Source organism: Dendrobates tinctorius, unplaced genomic scaffold (genome assembly GCF_039654945.1).
Source record: "Dendrobates tinctorius isolate UK_male_01 unplaced genomic scaffold, ASM3965494v1 ptg000366l, whole genome shotgun sequence".
Taxonomy (NCBI): Eukaryota; Metazoa; Chordata; class Amphibia; order Anura; family Dendrobatidae; genus Dendrobates; species Dendrobates tinctorius.
Genome location: NW_027362032.1, coordinates 4,984,811 through 5,007,724, shown reverse-complemented (window position 1 = coordinate 5,007,724; position 22,914 = coordinate 4,984,811). Strand labels below are relative to the sequence as shown.

The 22,914-nt window shown below is 44.6% G+C and overlaps 1 pseudogene; it reads left to right on the top strand.

The window, feature by feature from the left end:
• LOC141075649 (uncharacterized) overlaps nucleotides 1–22,914 on the top strand; it is a 112,312-nt pseudogene that overhangs the window by 55,235 nt on the left and 34,163 nt on the right.

The window sequence follows — 22,914 nt, the reverse complement described above, 5'->3', positions numbered from 1 at the left end:
ACTGCATTTTACCAAATACTTCCCTGAATGAATTCTTCTAGTGGTGCAGTGAGCATACTGACACCACAGCTGTTCCATAGAAAATTATACCATTGGGCAGTGAAGAAAAAATAATTACATTTTAACCACTAAAATATTGTTTTAACCCCAGATTTTACATTGGAAAATAGGTAGATAGGTAAATGGTCATCATAGGTAAACCTATGGGTGTACATAGATGAATTTGCAAGGGGTGTCATTTCCAATTCCCAGAGGGGTGTCATTTCCAAAATGGGGTCACTTCAGGAGAGATTCTGCTTTTATGACACTTTGGAGAGCCGCTAAGTGCCAAAACAACAGAATTCCCCCTGAAGTGACCCCATTTTGCAAATGACACCCCTCTGGGAATTCATCTATGGATATAGTGACCATTTTCACTACATGGATGATTTCCAGAAACTCATAGTGGAAGATTCAGAGCAAAAATTGCAAAAATGTCATTGTAGTGCCCAATATATTGTGCCCAGCTTGTGTCTCTGGAGACCTCCCCCCACCTACCCCCGGAAATTGTTAAGTCAGCTCTACTCAAATGTGTCTGTCACTAAGTAAACCAAATGCTTGAATGTCAAAACAGTTCAAAAACGTGGTTCTGTGTGGAAGATTGTAAAGCCGTCATGGAGGCATAAGGCTGGCAGTGATGGGCATTGTGGGTAATAATAGCGGGGATCATGCCTCATTCCTCTCTAGGAACATACACGACATCTTCTCTGGGGGATCTTTCTTGTTTCAGTTACTGGGATGAGTGCAATAAAATGTCGCTCAGTGAGTCTTCTGACATCTTCACATTCTAAAGGATTGGCGCGGACAAAATTTTCAAAAACAAGATTTACATGACCTTTTCCTGATAATCAAGGAAAGTATCTGCATTTCCGGCTTTTTTGTGTAACACAAAAGAATTATATGTGGCCACCTGAAACAAATACATGACTAACTTTTTATACCAGGTATATGATTTTCTTGATACCTGGTATGGCTGTAGAACCTGATCTGCAAGGTCCACACCCCATATATTTGTTGTAGTCAATGACAGACACAGGTTTTGGAGTGGTGGATCCCTGTTGGTCTGTAGTGGCCCTTGTGGCATCTGTGTGGATCGAGCTCAGGATAAAAATATCTTTTTCATCCTTATACTTAAGGACAAGCAGCTCTCCATTGCATAAAGCCCCTGACTGCCCCATTCGAAAATGTTCTTTGACCAATGATTGTGGAAACCCCTGATGGTTTTTGCGAATGGTCCCACAAGCCCCTATGTTATGTTCAACCAGACTTTTAAATAGGGGTATGCTGGTGTAGTAGTTGTCAACATACAGATTGTAGCCTTTTTGTAAAAAAAGGCTCAAAATGATTTTTCCAGATGTCCCCAGATAAGTAGGGCATCCTGGTGGGTTTAGTTGGCTGTCTTTCCGCTCATAAATGTGAAGAGCTGATGTGTATCCGGTTGAACGCTCGCACATTTTATAGAGCTTTATTCCGAACCTTGCCCTCTTAGAAGGAATAAATTGCTTGAGGTGCAGTCTTCCTTTGAATTTTACAAGGGACTCATCAATGGAAATGTTTTCTGTTGGGGTGTAGAGCTTTAAGAACTTTTCTGTCAAGTCTTCGATGATGGGTCTGATTTTGTATAGTCTGTCATGTTCTGGGGCATTTCTGGGCAGGCATTGACTATTGTCATTATAATGCCAAAATCTCATGAGCATTTCATAACGGGTCCTAGGAAGAACGGCAAAAACATAGGGGTGGCTTGAACAGGGCTTTTTTAACAAGACACATAGCGAATGTAAGTCCTAAAAAAAATTTCATTTCTAGTTGGTGTCCTTAAATTTGATCTATGAATTGGGACGCATATAAATTTGTAGGACAATATGCTCTAGCAAGCTATCTGTCATAAACAAATTAAAAAAATAATTGGTCCAAAATTTTCCACCTCCACATTTATACCAGGAATGGCATTAAAATTAGGGATGAATGGAGTAGCCGAATCTGAAGCCTCCCATCTGGGAAATGCTACATCAAGAGGCAAAGCCCCTTGGACATTGGTGTGCGCCAATTCACGAGCACTAGGGACAGCGCTAGTACTGGGCATTGTTCCCTGAGTTGGAGACATTTCTCCAGAAGCGCTATTTGTCCTTCTTGTTGTACTGGTCCTTGTGTGTGAGGATGGACCAGAATCACTGCTCATTTCTGAGCTATCACTGTCGCTGCTACTAAAGCCCTCGAAATCCACATCGCCATCTGACACTGCACTTTATTCGCTGTCAGAACATAAAAGTGCATAAGCCTCCTCTGCAGTATACTACTGACTGGCCATTTTATTTTATTTTTTTTTTTTTCGTAAATAGAAAACTACGACATGACGTGACCAAATTATTGGGCAGGCAATTGAGAAAAGTCTAATTCTTTACCCTATCCCTAACTTTAGAATAAACCCTAACAGTAACCCTAACTTTAGTCCCAACACTAACCCTAACTATAGCACTAACCCTAACCTGCCTTATCTGTTTTTTACTTTATAGCAAAATCGCTGACTGACACAGCTCTTGGCAGCAGCACTTGTAAGGCTACTTTCACACTAGCGTTTCCTGGAGCTGTGGAGGGATGCGCATGGCCGCCCCTCCTCCGGTCAGCTCCGCCTATGGGCGCATGACGCTGCATGCGACCTGCGTATCCTATCTTTAGCATTGGGTACGCAGGCCGTGCGCAGGTATGTATTTGCTGGCGCATGCGTCCTGTTGACGGTGCGCCGAGCGCACCAAAATGCAACACGGTTAAAGTTTTTTGCATAGCTTGCCATTTTTATGGACAATTTAAAGAGGTTGTCCACTACTTTTTAGTAACCCCCCTATTGTATCCCCCGGGGCCCATAATGATTTTTGTAATTACCTTGCGTTGCCAATTCTGCCTGTGAGCGGCGCTATGCGGGCGGCTGAGTCCGAGTCATGTGACCGCCAGGCTACAGCCGCCGCTAACATCCGCTGTCACGTCAATTTCCTGACTATGGAAATTGATGTGACATCATCAGCAGGCGTGACCCAGTATCAACACACTGCTGTCACTCATCAAGAGTCACAGTAGTGTGTGGGCGGTGCTGCATCACACATCACAGCCCCGTCACTCTGCAGCGTCTGTCTCCTCACCCATCAAGAGTGACGGGGCTGTGTAGGGGTTGGACAGGCTGTCTGCCAGCTGTGCGAGGGGTGGACAGGCCATGCAGGGGTCTGCGGGCTGCTGTGCGGGGGGCCACCGTGCAGGGGTCTGCAGGCTGTCTGCTGGCTGTACGGGAGGTGAAGGAGCTGAGCGGGGTCTGCGGCCTGTCTGCCAGCTGTGCGGGGGGTGGGCGGGCTGTGTGGGGGTATGCAGGCTGTCTGCTGGTGCCGGCTCTGCGGGGGGTGGAAGGGTCGTGCGGGGGTCTGTGGGCTGCTGTGCGGGGGGTGGTGGGCGTTCTGTGCTGGGGTCTGCAGGCTGTCTGCTGGCTGTGCAGGGGGTGGACGGGCCGTGCGGTGGTCTGCCGGCTTTGCGGGAGGGTGGGCGGGCTGTGTGGGTGTTGCCAGGGCTGTGCGGGGGAGTCTGCGAGCTGTGCTGGCGGTGTCGGGGCTGTGCGGGGGGGGTGTGTGCGCGTGCGTGTGTATGCAGGCAAGCATCATCCAGTGGGACTACAAGTCCCATCAGGTGATGCTTGCTACACTGTCAGTGAGTGACACATTAGCCAATGATGGGACAGAAGTAGTCCCATCATCCGGCTAATGTGTTGAAAGTGAAAAAAAAAAAAACCACATACTGAACATACAACATATAGAATATACATATAACATACAACACATAACATAGAGTATATACTTACCAATCACCTAGTTCCCCGAAGCCATCAATCTTCTGTAATAAAAATAAAATAATAAAGCAACCTATACTCACCTTTCCGCTGTAGTCCAGATAATAACGAGGGTCCCACGACGATCTCCCGTGTAGAGCAGCCGCATCAGCTGATGCGACCGCTCTCCAGGGGCCCCAGCAATGAAATGATAGACGGAGGTAATCCTCCGCTGTGTATCCCTCCGCCGCCGGGAAAGTGGGCCCGTAACCCTAACCCAAGCCCTAACCCTAATTCTCATGCCGCATTGCTGGAAAGTGAGAGCCTGAACTCATGTAACCTCAGTGATGCACTGCAGGAGCCATTGTCTCCTGTCAGTTCACCACTGGGAGGCACTATAGAGCGGCCACATCACCTGATGTCACTGTTCTATAGGGGAGATCGTCGTGGGACACTCGTTATTAATTGGACTGTGCCGGACAGGGAGTATACGGTTTGTTTATTTTTTTACTTTTTATTAGAGGAGACCGAGGGTGTCGCTTGGATCTGGGCGTGCAATAAAAATATGATATCCATGTTGTGTTTTATTTAATTAAAATACTTTATTCTTATGTGTGTGGTTTTTTTTAACCCTTTATTTCTATAAGATTAATAATGGAAAGGCTGACGCCACTCCATTATTAACCGGGCTTAATGTCATTTTCCAATAGCAAGGTGACATTAACCCCTTATTACCCCTTATTACCCCATATCCCACCGCTACACGGGAGTGGGAAGAGAGGAGGGGCTAAGTGCCAGAATTGGCGCATCTTATATATGCGCCATTTCTGGGGCGGCTGCAGGCTGGTATTTGTAGCTGGGGGGGTCCAATATCCATGGCTCCTTCCTAGGCTATGAATATCAGCCCGCAGTATAAAATTTAGGGGGACCCCCACGTCATTTTTTGGGGGGTCCCCTATTTTAATAGCCAGTAAAGGCTATGAAGACAGCTGCGGGCTGATATTCATAGCCTGGGAAAAGGCCATGGGTATTGTCCCATTCCCAGGCAAAAAATATTGGCCCCCGGCAGTCGGCTTTCCTCCTCTGGTGCAGAAAATTGCGCTGGAGCCCACGCCATTTTTTTTTTTACTTTCTAAAATGAAACAGAGTTCATTAATAAACATGGATATGGAAATATCTATGGATATCTATGGAAAAATCTATGGAAATATCTATGGAAATAAAGTATCTATGGAAAAATCTATATATAAATCCATATATCTATCCCATATCTATCTTTCTATCTAGCTATCTATCCATCTATCCCATATCTATCTATCTATCTATCTACGTGTGTAATGAAGTGTGGGTTGGACAAGTGTAAATGAGGAGGTTGGACAGAAATGACAACACAAATCTTTCTTTTTTTGTTAAATAACATCTTTATTTAGGTTACAAAAACACATACAATCCACATGTAAAAAAGCACATGAAAAACCGCATGACAAACGCATCAATAACGCACCTGCATTTTCTGCCAAGAGCTGTGGATTCTGTGTGGAATAATCCGCCCGGTGTGCACACAGCCTTATAGCTGTCAGCACTATAACGGTGTGTACACGGGGACTTATTATTAAGAACGTCTGTGTCTGTGCGCGCTCCTGTGTGTGCGCTCATGATGCTTGCAATGTGTTTTATGTGAACATGTGGCGGATTGTGCTGTGGATTTTTCTGTGTGGATTTTGCTATATCCGCAGGTACAATGACCGGCGTTTTATCTGCAGATTTATAGCGGATTTTGTGCGGCTTCCACCTGCATTTTGACACCTGCGGATTCTTATAATGGAGCAGGTGTAAAACACTGCAGAATCCGACATTCTACAGAAATGAACCCTCAGCGTTTATGCTGCTGATTTTCTGCACCATGGGCACAGCAGTTTTTGTTTTACATTGACTATAATGGTACTGTACAATGCAGGAGAATCTGCTGCTGATCCGCAGGGCCAAATCCGCTGCAGATCCACAGTAGAATCCACAACGTGTGCACAGACCCTTACAATAAGATGCTTCAGATTAAAGAGAGAGGAGGGAGAGGTTTGGGTGTGTTTTGGAGTGGGTGTGCAAGGTGCTGGCTTAGGCCTCTCTCACACTACAGTTTTTTGTGTCAGTTAAAATCCGCCAAAAAGGCGGACAAGCGGATCCGTTCTTAACTGATGTGAACGGATGCCACAGGATCCGTTTTTTGACAGATCCGCAAAATGAGGAAATTTAAAGGAACCGCTGGTCAGAGAGAGAGAGAATTTTTTTTTTTGTCCGGCATCCAGACAGAATTTTGGGTTAAATCAGTGTCTGGAGGATCCGCCGCCCAAAAAAACGTTGCAAGCTCCGTTTGGAAATCTTTGAGGATGTTGACGGACACCAACATTGTGGCGGATCCTCATAAAAACAGATGCAACGGACGGCAATCTGTCAAGATCCGCCAATAATGAAAGTCAATGGGGAAAAAAACGTATCCGCAAAGAAAAATGGCGGATCCGTTTTTTTTCCAAATCGGCGGATTTTGACTGATTGTCAAAAATGGAAGTGTGAAAGAGGCCTTACAGGCCAGTGCAATGCATCATGGAACTTGTAGTATTAGAGCACAGTAAGTCGGGAGAAAGAAAGTTGTCAATTAACCCCATGAGAGCTGGAACCAGCACTGAAAATGTGCTGCGAGAGGATGATAAAAGGTAATATTGCTAAAATAAACACAGTGGATGTTTTTAGTGGCACATAATAGCAAGATTTATGAAAAAAAAGTTACAGTAGTGGACAACTTCTTTAAGTAGAAATGTTCAAAAATATAAAACTCAATGATATTTTATGAAAGAAAATTGTTTTTTGTCTTGGTAGATGACTGTACCAGGATATCAGAGGGACAGCTGACAGCTTCAATTTTTAAATCTGATGATCTTGAGATCCTACAAAATACGACTGAAGTGATTGCTGTTACTCCAGATATACCATCATCCATTCACAGCAAAGATCTGTCATCTAATCCTATGAAACAGGTCACATCTTCTGATTCATTACCGACTACTAAGGAAAATCAAAGTCACAAAAAAGGCATTAAAAAACAAACTGCTCCTAAAGCAAAAAATTCATTTTCATGTTCAGAATGTGGGAAATGTTTTCACAAGAAATCTCATTTTGTTACACACCAGAGAACTCACACAGGGGAGAAGCCTTTTTCATGTTCAGAATGTGGGAAATGTTTTAACCAGAAAGGGAATCTTGATGAACACCATAGAACTCACACAGGAGAGAAGCCTTTTTCATGTTCAGAATGTGAGAAATGTTTTAACCGGAAATCAAGTTTGGTTGATCACCATAGAACTCACATGGGGGAGAAGCCTTTTTCCTGTTCAGATTGTGGGAAATGTTTTAACCAGAAATCACATTTTGTTAACCACCAGAGAATTCACACAGGGGAGAAGCCTTTTTCCTGTTCAGAATGTGGGAAATGTTTTAACCAGAAAGGGGATCTTGTTAAGCACCAAAGAACTCACACAGGGGAGAAGCCTTTTTCCTGTTCAGAATGTGGGAAATGTTTTAACCAGAAAGGGGATCTTGTTAAGCACCAAAGAACTCACACAGGAGAAAAGCCTTTTTGATGTTCAGAATGTGGGAAATGTTTTAATCAGATTTTAAGTCTTGTTACACATGAGAGAATTCACACAGCAGAGAAGCCATATTCATGTTCAGAATGTGGGAAATGTTTTAAATGGAAAATACAGTTGTGGCCAAAAGTATTGACCCCCCCTGCAATTCTGTCAGATAACACTCAGTTTCTTCCTGAAAATGATTGCAAACACAAATTCTTTGGTATTATCTTCATTTAATTTGTCTTAAATGAAAAAACACAAAAGAGAATGAAGCAAAAAGCGAAACATTGATCATTTCACACAAAACTCCAAAAATGGGCCAGACAAAAGTATTGGCACCCTCAGCCTAATACTTGGTTGCACAACCTTTAGCCAAAATAACTGCGACCAACCGCTTCCGGTAACCATAAATGAGTTTCTTACAATGCTCTGCTGGAATTTTAGACCATTCTTCTTTGGCAAACTGCTCCAGGTCCCTGATATTTGAAGGGTGCCTTCTCCAAACTGCCATTTTTAGATCTCTCCACAGGTGTTCTATGGGATTCAGGTCTGGACTCATTGCTGGCCACCTTAGAAGTCTCCAGTGCTTTCTCTCAAACCATTTTCTAGTGCTTTTTGAAGTGTGTTTTGGGTCATTGTCCTGCTGGAAGACCCATGACCTCTGAGGGAGACCCAGCTTTCTCACACTGGACCCTACATTATGCTGCAAAATTTGTTGGTAGTCTTCTGACTTCATAATGCCATGCACACTGTCAAGCAGTCCAGTGCCAGAGGCAGCAAAGCAACCCCAAAACATCAGGGAACCTCCGCCATGTTTGACTGTAGGGACCGTGTTCTTTTCTTTGAATGCCTCTTTTTTCTCCTGTAAACTCTATGTTGATGCCTTTGCCCAAAAAGCTCTACTTTTTTCTCATCTGACCAGAGAACATTCTTCTAAATCGTTTTAGGCTTTTTCAGGTAAGTTTTGGCAAACTCCAGCCTGGCTTTTTTATGTCTCGGGGTAAGAAGTGGGGTCTTCCTGGGTCTCCTACCATACAGTCCCTTTTCATTCAGATGCCGACGGATAGTACAGGTTTACACTGTTGTACCCTCAGACTCCAGGGCAGCTTGAACTTGTTTGGATGTTAGTCGAGGTTCTTTAACATCCGCACAATCTTGCGTTGAAATTTCTTGTCAATTTTTCGTTTCTGTCCACATCTAGAGAGGTTAGCCACAGTGCCATGGGCTTTAAACTTCTTGATGACACTGCGCACGGTAGACACAGGAACATTCAGGTCTTTGGAGATGGACTTGTAGCCTAGAGATTGCTCATGCTTCCTCTTTGGTCTTCTATCTTTTCTCCATGCTCAATGTGGTACACACAAGGACACAGGACAGAGGTTGAGTCAACTTTAATCCATGTCAACTGGCTGTGAGTGTGATTTAGTTATTGCCAAAACCTGTTAGGTGCCACAGGTAAGTTACAGGTGCTGTTAATTACACAAATTAGAGAAGCATCACATGATTTTTCGAACAGTGTCAATACTTTTGTCCACCCTCTTTTATGTATGGTGTGGAATTATATCCAATTTGGCTTTAGGACAATTCTTTTTGTGTTTTTTCATTTAAGACAAATTAAATGAAGATAATAATACCAAAGAATTTGTGTTTGCAATCATTTTCAGGAAGAAACTGAGTATTATCTGACAGAATTGCAGGGGTGTCAATACTTTTGGCCACAACTGTAGATCTTGAACGCCATCAAAGAACACACACAGGGGAGAAGCCTTTTTTGCTGTTCAGAATGTGGGAAATGTTTTAACCGGAAAGCTATTCTTGTTAGACATCAGAGCAGTCACACAGAGGAGAAGCAATTTTCATTTTCTTAATGTGGGAAATATTTTACTTGGAAATCAACTGTTAATAAACATCAGAGACGTCACATAGGGGAGAAGCCTTTTTTATGTTCATAATGTTGGAATAGTTTTAACCAAAATAGAATTTTCTTAAATGGGTTGTCTCTTGTCATTCCTCATGTTTTCTGATAAAAGGATAAAACTAAACTTTATTAATTCAAAATGTAAAACTATACCCATAATTCACCCCCTTAAGGTTAGTCAGTAGGTGACTAATAGAAAAAACATGTACCCCAAAGTTCAGTATATAAGGTGAGGTGACGTATACTGTGACGGAGTCAGCTTCAGCTGAACTGATTTCTAGAGTGGACCCTCTGGGTCGTGGCACCCACCCACCTAGGGCGAGCTGACCTTGTGAGGGACCACCACCTATACAGGGAGTGTCAGGGCAAGACCAAGGGGGTAAGCCACCGCGACTGCTGGAACCAGACGGCCGGCTCAAGAAAGATACGTGTTAGTGTCTGGCAACAGGGAACGTGCAGGGTACAAGACATATCAAAGCGTGGTCACAGGGTTTCTTCAATAAAGCATGGTCTCAGGGTTTAATCAGGAACAAGACATACTTACAAGGACAAAGTGAAACATAGCAAGGTGCGTGCATTGGCACGACAAGGTCCAAGGCATGATACGTGCTAGGTGGCACTCCAGGGTTCCCGCAAGGGCTAGATGGCATTGGACTCCGGACATCTGGCAACGATCGACAGGCTCCGGACATTAGTCTGCAGTCATCAGGTTCCGGACCTCTGGCAGCGATCGGCAGGCTCCGGACATCCGCCAGGCAAGCCAGGGTTCAGGCAAGGAGGGACGCCAGAGTTCAAGACATGGTGCATGTTAGGAGACACGCCAAGGTCCAAGGCAGGGGTCCAGACAGCATGAGTGCTGGGAGAAACCAGGGTCCAAGGCAAAGTTCAAGGCAGGGCGCGTGCTAGGGGGCACACCAGGGTCCAAGGCAGGGTGCAAGGCAAGGTGCGTGTTAGGGGCTATGCCAGGTTCAGACTAGGGCAAGGGCCTGCATGTGCTAGGAGGCATGCCAGGGTTCAGGCTAGGGCCTGTGCATGCTAGGAGGCACGCCAGGGTTCATGGCAGGACCTGCGGGTGCTTTAGAGATGCACGGCGAGGTATGTCAAGGAGCAACCTAGGGCCTGCGCGTGCCAAGATGGCACACAGTGCAGCGACAGCGTGAGTGCAAGGAAGCACAGAGCACGGCTGGGGCACTGGCTAGCTGGTCAGGCTGAGGCTCAGACTGGCGAGCACGGCTGAGGCACAACAGTGGACACAGCTAAGTCACTAACCGACATGCACGACAGGCACAAGCAGGCGGGCACAGCTAAGGCAGGCATGGCTGAGGCACAAACAGGAGGGAGAGGGAAGGCCAGGTGCGTGCAGAGGGCTCACGAAGAAGCAAGGCAAGGCAAAGTACAAATCAAGGAGCAGAACGTAGGCTGAAGCACAGAGCCGGGTACAAGAAAGGGAAGCAGAGCGTATGCTAGAGCCCAGAGCCAAGTCAGAGACATAGAGCAGTGTACAGATAGGTAGTGGAATGTATGCTGAGGCACAGAGCCAGGTACAAGGGAAAAGCGGAGCATATGCCAAAGCACAGAGCCGGGTATATGGCAAAGCACAGAGTACAAGATAAGACTTGTGCTAAAGGAGTACAGAAGGTCAGAATGAAAAGATAGAGCTCAAGACAGATTGGATTGGAGAAGCAGGAAGCTCATCTGCATATTTCCGGTGTATTCTGGGAAGAGGAGAAGAGTCGCCTTAAGCTGATCGATCGCTGGGACTTGCCGCGTCTCGCTATTTGAGGACATCGCAAAACCGAGGATTGGAGAAGCAGGAAGCTCATCTGCATATTTCCGGTGCATTCTGGGAAGAGAAGAAGAGTCGCCTTAAGCTGATCGATCGCTGGGACTTGCCGGGTCTCGCTGTTTGAGGACATCGCAAAAGCAGGGATTGGAGAAGCAGGAAGCTCATCTGCATATTTCCGGTGTATTCTGGGAAGAGGAGAAGAGTCGCCTTAAGCTGATCGATCGTTGGGACTTGCCGCGTCTCGCTGTTTGAGGACATCGCAAAACCAGGGATTGGAGAAGCAGGAAGCTCATCTACATATTTCCGATGCATTTTGGGAAGAGGAAAAGAGTCGCCTTAAGCTGATCGATCGCTGGGACTTGCCGGGTCTCGCTGTTTGAGGACATCGCAAAACCATGGATTGGAGAAACAGGAAGCTCATCTGCATATTTACGGTGCATTCTGGGAAGAGGAGAAGAGTCGCCTTAAGCTGATCGATCGCTGGGACTTGCCGAGTCTCGCTGTTTGAGGACATCGCAAAACCACCCATCATAGACTGCATCGGCAATAGCAATATGGAAGAGAAGAAAATCCACATGGTCACCTGCAACACATGCTACATGTTTATGGATCTGCCGGCCCAAAAACTCAACTTTACCTGTCAGAAGTGCAAACTTGTTGCCCTCTTAGAGGAAAAGGTGCAGGGACTGGAAGAAAGAATAGCAACATTGAAGGTAATTTAAGAACATGAGGACTTCTTGGATGAAGCAGAAGCAATCATTCAGGATACGGAAAGTGAGAAAAGCTTCAGAGCACATACAGAGGCTGAAAAGTGGAGCCATGTGACGAAAAGAAGCAAACGGATCAAGTGGTCACCCACACAGCTTAGCAACCAATATGAAGCCCTCATGCTGGAGAACAAAAATAGCACAACTCAGGATGATACCGTATCTACAAGAGAAGACACACTATCAACAAAAGAAGTTACTCTGTCAACAAAAGCGGAAACAAAAGACACTCAAAAACACTCACGAGCAACAAGCAGTGCGTCCGGAAAGAAAAGAAGAGTGGTAGTTATGGGCGACTCACTACTAAGAGGCACGGGGGCAACTATCTGCAGGCCGGACATAACCGCAAGAGAAGTATGCTGCCTCCCAGGAGCAAAAATCAAGGATGTGGCCAACAGGATACCAACTATCCTCAAATCCAAGGATGACGACCCTTTCCTACTGATACATGTAGGCACAAATGACACAGCAATAAATGACCTACCAACTATCTGCGTGAATTACCTCTACGATGGACTTCTCGCAAGAGATGGAATACACCTCACAAAACCTGGGAATCACACATTCGCCAGAAAACTTGCAACACTCATCAGGAGGGATTTAAACTAGAAGAAGAGGGGATGGGAGGAAAAACAGCAGACAAGAACATGCAGAAGGACAAACTAATCAAGGATACTAGATGTGGTAAAGAGGACCCAAGACAGGGTACTCAGAAGGAAGCTAAGAAAAAGGAAGCAAAACTTCTTTCCTGCATGCTGACCAACGCACAGAGCCTGACCAATGAGATTGAAGATCTGGAGTTGGTAATGTATGAGGAAAAATACGACATAGTAGGAATAACTGAGACATGGTTAGACGACAGCTATGACTGGGCGGCTAACTTGCAAGGATATGATTTGTTTAGGAGGGATCATAGAAAAAGGAAAGGGGGTGGAGTCTGTCCATATATAAAGTCCACTTTAAAGCCCACACTAAGAAGATATTCAAGAGGGAAATGAAGAGGTGGAGTCTCTATGGGTGGAGATACAAGGAGGGAAAAGTAATAAAATCCTCATAGGGGTTTGTTATAAGTCACCAAATATAACAGAAGCCACTGAAAATGTATTATTGAAACAAATAGACAAAGCAGCAAATCCCAATGAGGTGATTATTATGGGGGACTTCAACTACCCCGACATAGACCGGGAAACTGAAACCTGCGGATCTCAGAAAGGAAACCAATTTCTGTCGGTGACCAAGGATAATTCTCTGTCACCACTTGTGCAGGGCCCAACTAGAGGGACAGCCCTTCTGGACTTAATGTTAAGCCACAGGCCAGATAGAATAACAGAAGTCCGAGTCGATGGCACCGAGGGAACAGTGACCACAATAGAATACAATTCCACTTGTCCTTCAGTAAGGTGCCCTGGAAGGGGGTTACCAAAACGCTGAATTTCAGGAAAGCAAAGTTTGATCAGCTTAGAGAGGAGCTTCGCCGAATTGATTGGGACAATGTCCTCAAAAATAGGAGCACATAAAATAAATGGGAAATATTTAAATCAGTTTTACACACCCACTGCGAGCTAGCCATACCGTACAGAAATAAAAGGGCTAGGAACAGGAGAACACCAATGTGGCTAAATAAGGATGTAAAAAGGGCAATAAAGAACAAGAACAAGGCATTTAGGAAGCTAAACAAGAAGGCAATGAAGAAGCATTAAAAAGTTATAGAGAAAAAAATAAAATGTGTAAAAAACAAATACATTTAGCAAAAGTGGAAACTGATAGACTCATTGCTAAGGAAAGTAAAACAAACCCCAAACTATTCTTTAATTATATAAACAGTAAAAAGATTCAAATTGATGGTGCCGGGCCTTTAAAGAACAACAAGGGTGAAATCATAGAGCGCGATGTGGGAAAAGCAAATGTTTTAAATACTTTTTTCTCAACAGTGTTCACACAGGAAAAGGATTTGCCAGGCGAAATGCAGAGTGATAATGTAAACTCCCCATTAAGTATTACCTGCCTAACCCAGGAAGAAGTGCAGAACCGCCTTAGTAAGATGAAAATGGACAAATCACCAGGCCCTGATGGCATTCACCCTCGGGTAATAAGGGAGTTAAGTAATGTGATAGACAGGCCTCTATTCCTTATATTTAAAGACTCTATAGAAACAGGGTCTGTTCCTTTTTATTGGCGGCAAGCAAATGTGGTACCAATATTAAAAAAGGGGTGTAAAAGGGAACCTGGAAACTATAGGCCGGTAAGCTTAACATCTGTTGTGGGTAAAATTTTTGAAGGGTTTCTAAGGGATACCATTATGGGATATCTCAATGTTAATAAATGTTTAACTCCATATCAACATGGATTTTGAAGGATCGCTCCTGTCAGACTAACCTGATCAGCTTCTATGAGGATGTAAGCTCTCAAATGGACCCAGGAGAATCATTGGATGTCATTTATCTCGACTTCTCTAAAGCATTTGACACTGTCCCACATAAAAGATTGGTAAGTAAGATGAGAAAGCTTGGGCTAGGGGAAAATGTGTGTAGATGGGTAGGTAGCTGGCTTAGTGATAGAAAACAAAGAGTGGTTATTAATGGGGCATACTCAGATTGGGCCAGGGTTACTAGTGGGGGACCACAGGGTTCTGTATTGGGCCCCCTACTATGTAATATATTTATTAATGATCTAGTGGATGGCTTACACAGTAAAATATCAGTATTTGCAGATGATACAAAACTATGTAAGGTAGTTAACACAAAGGAGGACAGTTTGCAACTACAGACAGATTTGAGTAAATTGGAGAATTGGGCTGAAAAATGGCAAATGAGGTTTAACACAGATAAGTGTAAGGTTATGCACATGGGAAGGAGAAACAGATGCTACAATTACTTACTAAATGGGAAACTGCTGGGGAAATCAGACATGGAAAAAGACTTAGGCATCTTAGTCAATAAGAAGCTAAATTGGAGTGCCCAGTGTCAGGCAGCTGCCACCAAAGCAAATAGGGTCATGGGATGCATCAGAAGAGGTCTGGGGACACAAGATGAAAACATAATTCTCCCTCTGTACAAAATCACTCGTCAGACCACACTTGGAGTATTGTGTGCAATTTTGGACGCCGGTGCTCAAGAAAGACATTACTGAACTTGAAAGGGTTCAAAGGCGGGCTACTAGAATGATAAATGGAGTTGGTTCAGTACAATACCCAGAAAGGTTATCAAAATTAGGTCTATTTACTCTAGAAAAGAGAAGACTTAGGGGAGACCTAATATATATGTACAAGTATATCAGAGGGCAATGCAGAGATCTCTCCAATGAACTGTTTGTACCAAGGACTGTGACAAGAACAAGGGGGCATTCTCTTCGTTTGGAGGAAAGACAATTTCTGCACCAGCATAGAAGAGGGTTCTTCACGGTAAGAGCAGTGAGGCTCTGGAATTCTCTTCCTGAGGAAGTGGTGATGGCCAACTCACTGAATGAATTTAAGAAAGGAATGGATGCTTTTCTTGTGAGTAACAGTATAGAAGGTTATGAATAACAGAATATTATAGGTAGATGGTTGACCCAGCTTAGGAGTCGGGAAGGAATTTTTTTCCCTACTGAGAAAATTGGCTTCTACTCTGTGGGTTTTTTGCCTTCCCCAGGATCAACAATGCAGAACAGCTGCACTAAAAATAGGCTGAACTAGATGGACATAAGGTCTTCCTTCAGCCTTCAAAACTATGTTACTATGTAACTATATGCCAGCTCACCCCTGTATATGCCATGCACAACCTTCATATGCCAGCTCTCCCCTGTATGTGCCACACACAACATCCATATGCCAGCTCACCCCTGTATATGCAACGCGCAACCTCCATATGCTACTTCCCCCTGACACATACCATCAACCACCTCTCATATTTTTGCCTCTGTGCAAAAAGCAGTATTCCTGGCCCTTCACCTCTGCAGATCTGATAGTTACCAATGAATGATGTCGCCACCCACTCCTGTCATCGCTGCAGCACCCCTGGTATACAGCAGGTCTTCATCTTCAGCAGCTCATCGGGTCTCCAGCAGACAGCAATTCGTCAGGTCTACAGCAGGCAGCAGCTCATCGGGTCTACAGCAGGCAGCAGCTCATCGGGTCTACAGCAGGCAGCAGCTCATCGGGTCTACAGCAGGCAGCAGCTCATTGGGTCTACAGCAGGCAGCAGCTCATCGGGTCTACAGCAGGCTGCAGCTCATCAGGTCTACAGCAGGCAGCAGCTCGTCGGGTCTACAGCAGGCAGCAGCTCATCGGGTCTACAGCAGGCAGCAGCTCGTCGGGTCTCCAGGAGCATGTCCGGTATCCTGTCCTGATCTCCTGCAGCTCCTCTTGTATGCACAGTGTAACCATCCGAGACCTGTTATGCCGGAAGTGAACAGTACAGCATCCGACATAATAGGGCTAGCGATAGTGTAAATGGAGCTCAGCGAATAGCCCTGGCCTCTAATAAAATGGCGCCTGGCCACAACTACAGCTGTAAATTGAGCAGCCCACAGAGGCGTACCTGGTTCACAGCTCATGTGGCTGCAATGTTAGAGATATGGTCGGCGTCCGATCGCTGTCTCCTATGCCCATGGACTTCCGTATCTGAGGACCGAAAGTGACGTCCAGCAGCCATTACAGACCTGCATGGTAAACTGGCAGCGCCCAGTGGCTGCACTAAAACAGTAAAAAAAAATAAACATAACAGTCAAGCTTAGGTGAAAACATCTTTTCACATAATTTTCATTTTTATAATAAATTATCAAAAATCACGGCACCTTCCCATTAATCTCATTTCAACCTTGATAGTGACACTCTCTTAGGATACATTTTACTCTATGATGGCACTTTTGCACATAGGCACTAGATGGAGCTACATTTGACTGCATTTTTATATCTACACATGGTTTACAAAAATTATATTTTCTTGTATTAACTCTATACTATTTAACATTAGAAGCTGTGTATTTCTGTAATCATTTGTACGTATACATGATTGATTACCACTTCTGTCTCTGTAAAAACAAACCCCTTTAACCCCTTTCTGACATCAGACGTAAATGTATGTGGATGTTGAACTCCCTCCCTTTGATAAGGGCTCCAGCACTGATCCCACATCTTTTCTGGCACATGTCAGCAAGCGCATCGGAAATCCCGCCCATCAGTGACCCCGTCACGATTGTGGGTCACCGATGCGTTGGCCTCCAGCAGAAGTCTATGGTTGTCACTGCCGGATTGCTATGAGCGCCACCGACTAGCCGAAAATGCATGGACCAGGGATCGTCCTGCCAAACTCCCGCTCTCCTTATAACATGGGCAAAACGCTATTCAGGCAACATAGGGTGAGGGTAAAACAGTGTGGCAATGCTTTACTGAGCCACAAAACAGGCAGATAACACATAGAACAGTCCCAGGAAAATACCCAAGATGGGGCACATTGCAGAGTGTCACCCTTCTACTGACCCGCCAGGGTGATATCAGCTGTGACTCTAGATCTTCCAAGGTCACTACCGCACCTGTGGCACGCACACAAAGAGTAGGTAATGACAAGCGTAGGAAGATGACAGTCCATACAAGGCCAGTTGATTTGAGGATCACAATCTGGCTTCTCCAAATGTATCCAAGGTTCAATGGAGCAGATCTGTATTCTTCCAACCGAGGCTGAAAACCCCTAGGTTGTTTCCTATAGAATGATAGAACCGTGTCCCTCGTAATGGAGTCATGATGTAAAATGGCTGCTGTCCTGTCTCTGGTCCTTTTAAGATGTATGGATGTCTTGGCAGAATCTCTGCCTGTTTCTCTCTCAGTCTCTTTATACAGAGGCAAGTAACCTATTTTTAGACTTAACAAGTGTCCCTCATTCATTATTTACATGAAGGGTAAGAATGGAGATGAGATCAAGTAGCATTACTTGATTATTTAAACTATTTGCATAGTTTTTCCCTCTCTGCTTTAGAAGTCAACAAACTGGCTCCATAATACAATGTATAATTAGCATATCAGCAAACATCACTAGTGATCAAGTATAAGCACACAATAAAAGTCAATATTACCAGCTTACACAAACAAAAGTCTGTTTTCTTGACTAACTAGAAAATAACACTTAAATTTGAAAGCCAACATACAGATAACATTCTATTATTCTTCTTTTGCTAAAAAATAGTCATCTGGTTAATTAAGATACAATGCTGTATGTCTTCACAATGCCAAAAGTAGAAAAAAGTTTAAAAAATATAGAAAAAATATATAAAAGTTCAAATCACCCCTCTTTCACCCATTCAAAATAAAACAATACAAAGAAAATAAAACATATTTGGTATCGCCGCTTTCAGAATTGGCCGATCTATCAATATAAAAAAAGAATTAAATGATCGCTAAATGGTATAATGAGAAAAAGCCAAAACGCCAGAATTACGTTTTTTTGCTCGCCTCAACATTACATTAAAATGCAATTACAGCCGATCAAAAGATCATATCTGCACCAAAATGGTATTCATTAAAAGCGTCAGCTCGGCACACAAAAAGTAAGCCCAAACCCAGCCGAAAATCATGAAAAATGGAGATGCAACAAGTATCGGAAAATGGCGCAATTGTTTTATACTTTACCTAATAAAGATGAGATATTTTTACTGATAAATGTTTATTTTCTGTTGGTATTTGGTTTACCCTATAAAACTCCCATATAATATTCTCACCTTGAATTTATCCTATAAAACTCCCATATAATATTCTCACCTTGAATTTATCCTATAAAACTCCCATATAATATTCTCACCTTGAATTTATCCTATAAAACTCCCATATAATATTCTCACCTTGAATTTATTCTATAAAACTCCCATATAATATTCCATCCTTGAACGCACGCCGCATGCATAATGTTTTTGTACAATTTGTGAATAATATATACAGGTTCTCCTCGTCTGAGTTATTTTTGAAGGTCAACAAAATACGATTTTCCTGTAATTCATTTCTCGCACTCTCGGTATAATAATGACTTTTCCCTGTGTGGGATTTTTGATAAAAAGGTTGACAACTAGTTGGACAACCCCGTCTCATTCCTCATGTTTGGTCCTGTTAAAATAAAAACACTTATACAAACCTCCCATGCTGGCACCGTTTCAGTGGTGTCGGTACTTGCGTTCTTCGGTCTCTTTTGAGGTTTTTACGTCATGTGAGCCCTGTGCCCAATCAGCGCTGACGTCACTGTCCCCACCTTCGGACAAATCAAGCATCATGAGGCCGTCAGAGAGTAGCCGCAGCCCTGGCTTCCTGTTGATGTTCAGTCCAAAGGAAGGAACAGTGAAGCTGCCGCTGATTGGGTGCAGGGCTCGTGTGATATGACAACCTCACATAAGCCCCGGGACAGTGAGTCTCGACACCGCTGAAGTGGAGCCGGCACGCCAGCAGAGTATGAGTGGTTTTATTTTAATGAGGCCAAACATGAGGAATGAGTTCACTGAGAAAAAATCCCCATCCCTATTGCCCCCATCTCATCCTGGTATGCAGGGCCCCATCCCTATTCTGGTATGCATGGCCCCATCAAATAGCATAAAAAAAAATTACAGTTACCTACCCGGTGCTCCTTCACAGCATCCTGCTCCGGTGCCAGCAACTGCTTTATGTTTGTAAGCAGCACATGGCAGGGACGTCATGCGTTGCTCACAAGCAGAGCACAGCTGCCGGAGTACTCACCGAGACTGTGCGCACAGAGAGGAGTGAGTATTCATTCCTCTTCAGTAGCGCGCAGTGTCAGCCACCGACTTCCTGCTGCTGCCGGCAGTCACATGTGCCACTAGTCAAGAGAAATGAATATTCATTGGATTCATCAATTATTCATCAGGAGACTATTTAATATTGAACTATATTCAAGCGGAACTAGACGAAGAAAAACCTAAAATCATGTATCATGTTAACCAAAACAGTCAGAAAACTAGCGAGATATTGGCAGATCCCAGACCTCAGACTATATACTTTGTAAGATTATAAGCCCCTCCAGTGTCAGGAATAGATAGTATGTGAAAATACCGTATATACCGCTCAGGGAACACTTACCTGTCAGAGATAATTTCCATATTCATACTAAATAATGGCACAGATCTCCCAGACATTATGACTGCACATATCCCTAGTCTCTATAACGATATTGCACTCATTCCCTGACAGACCGCAGCATGGCCATTAGGTAGAAGCTGCTAATGATCCTTGGAGCAGGTAAGTTTTCCCTGAGTGGTACATATTGGGCCGACTGAAAACTGAGTTTAGTCTAGGACAATTTGTCTGCAATACTAATTACAATTTATACTCGTGTATAAGCCGACCTGAGTATAAGCTGACCCGCCTAATTTTGACACAAAAACCTCGGAAAACTTATTGACTCGAGTATAAGCCTAGGGTGGAAAATGTAGTTGCTACTGGTAAATTTCAAAAATAAAAATAGATACCAATTAAAGTAAAATTAATTGAGACATCAGTAGGTTAAATGTTTTTGAATATCCATATTGAATCAGGAGCCCCATATAATGCTCCATACAGTTCATGATGGCCCCATAAGATGTTCCATACAAAATACGCCCCATATAATGCTGCACAAAGGTTAATAAAGGCTCCATAAGATGCTCTATAGAATAATATGCCCCATATGCTGCTCCATAAAAGTTATGGCCCCATAAGATGCTCCATTGATTATGCCCCATATGCTGCTCCATAAAGGTTATGGCCCTATAAGATGCTCCATAAAGGTTATGGCCCCATAAGACGTTCCATAGATTATGCCCCATATGCTGCTCCATAGATTATGCCCCATATGCTGCCCCTGTCACGGTCCAATTCTTGGATCCGTGTCAGATTATGCATTCCTTCCCGTAAACCTTTTTTTTCCTTTTCAGGCTTCTGGGGCTTAATATGGGTTTCTGCCCCCGGTGGCCACAAGTGTCACTACAGCCTGATAGGTTCTATTGGTTGCCTTTTGCTCCCGGTGGTCACTGGGGTTATTGCATGTTTTTGGTCCCTGCTCATGTGACCGCTCCTCCTTTGCTATATGAGGTCAGCTGGTCTATCAGCAGGTGTTGGTGATAGCAGCTTTTCCTTAGTTGGATTCCAACCACGGTGAAGGGAGCAGCTGGCTGAGGTGTTAAGCCACTGCTGAAACCTGGTGAAGTGGGCAGCTGGCTCTGAGGTGTAGAGCCACTGCTGAAACTGGTGTTGAACTCTGTCTGCCCGGTGTCTGCAGAAGAGTGAGATGGTGAAGGTGGCAGCTGGCTGAGGTGTCGAGCCACTGCGAAAAGTTAATCCGGTGATGCACTCTGCTGCCCGGTGCTGCAGCAGAGCAAGATAAGTGTTTTTGGTGTTTTCCCATTTGTATATTTTCCTTGGTGTGTATTAGTACAGCGGTGGGGACCAGTGTCCGCATCACCCAGTTCCCTAGAAAGGGATAGGTGCAGGGTGAGTTAGGGACACAGGTATCCTGCTCGGCGACAGGTGAAGAGCCTATATAGGGAACGCTAGGAGTGTTCAGGGACACTGCCTCAGGGGAGTGAGGGAGGTCTCCACGTCCCCGTTTCCTATTGCAGGGCCCACCATTGTAACTGTTTTCCCTTCCCCTTTGTCTTGTTGTTTGTTACCGGCCTGCGGGTCGTGTCACACAGGACAGTTACACGTGTTGGTCTTGTTGTTTTAGTTACCGACCTGCGGGTCGTGTCACACAGGACAGGTACATGTGACAGCCCCATAAGTCGCTCCATAGAATAGGCCCCACATGCTGCCCCATAAGATGCTCCATAGATTATGCCCCAATATGCTGCCCCATAAGATGCTGCATAGATTATGCCCCCATATGCTGCCCCATAAGATGCTCCATAGATTATGCCCCCATATGCTGCCCCATAAGATGCTCCATAGAATAAGCCCCATATGCTGGTGCAAATAAAAAAAATGACATACTCACCTCTCGTCGCTGGGGGCCAGGTGCCGGTGTCCTGAGCAGGTGGGGACACCGGCGATCTATGTGGGACGGATGCTGGTGTCAACGCTGGGTCAGGACCCGGCACCTGAGATATTCATCTGTCCCCATTCCAATGCTGCTCGCCGCTATCTGCCGGGTCCTCTGTCAGTGACCTTCAGGCAGCAGAGGGCGCACACTAACTACATCATCGCACCCTCTGCTGCCTGAAGGTCACTGACAGAGGACCCAGCAAACAGCGGCAAGCAGCGTTGGAACGGGGACAGGTGAATATCGCATATAGTTACCCCCTCCTGGCGCGGTCTCTGCAGCCCTGTTCTCACGCCTGCCTTCAGCGGTCACGTGGTATTGCTCATTAAAGTCATGAATATGCACATATTCATGACTTTAATGAGCGGTACCACGTGACCAATGAAGGAAGGTGCCTGAGAGCATGGGACAAGCAGGGGGGCTGCAGAGACACGCCAGGGGTGGGTCAGTATGATCTGACACCCCCCCGCTCCCTCTCCTCCGCCAACCTTCTGGCATTTATGACTCATGTATAAGCAGAGAGGGGGACTTTTAGCCCAAAAAAATGGGATGAAAATCTCGGCTTATACGCGAGTATATACAGTAACAGCAGTTACAATACCAAACTAGGGCAGTCCCTATAGGAGAAAAAACACAAGCATCTGTACTGTATTTTCACATACTATCTATTCCTGACACTGGAGTGGCTTATAAACTTACCAAGTATATAGTTTGAGGTCTGGGATCTGCCAATATGTGGCTAGTTTTCTGACTGTTTTGGATAACATGATACATGATTTTAGTTTTTTTGTATAGTCTTGCTTGAATATAGGTCAATATTAAATAGTCTCCTGATGAGTCACCTTTGGCGAGGACGATGAAACCCATAGAAATGAGAGGCTTGGAGAGTGAGTGTGTACACGTCACCTCACCCTATATACTGAACTGTGGGATATATGTTTTTTCTATTAGTCATCTATTGACTAACCTTCAGGGGCAAATTATGGGTAT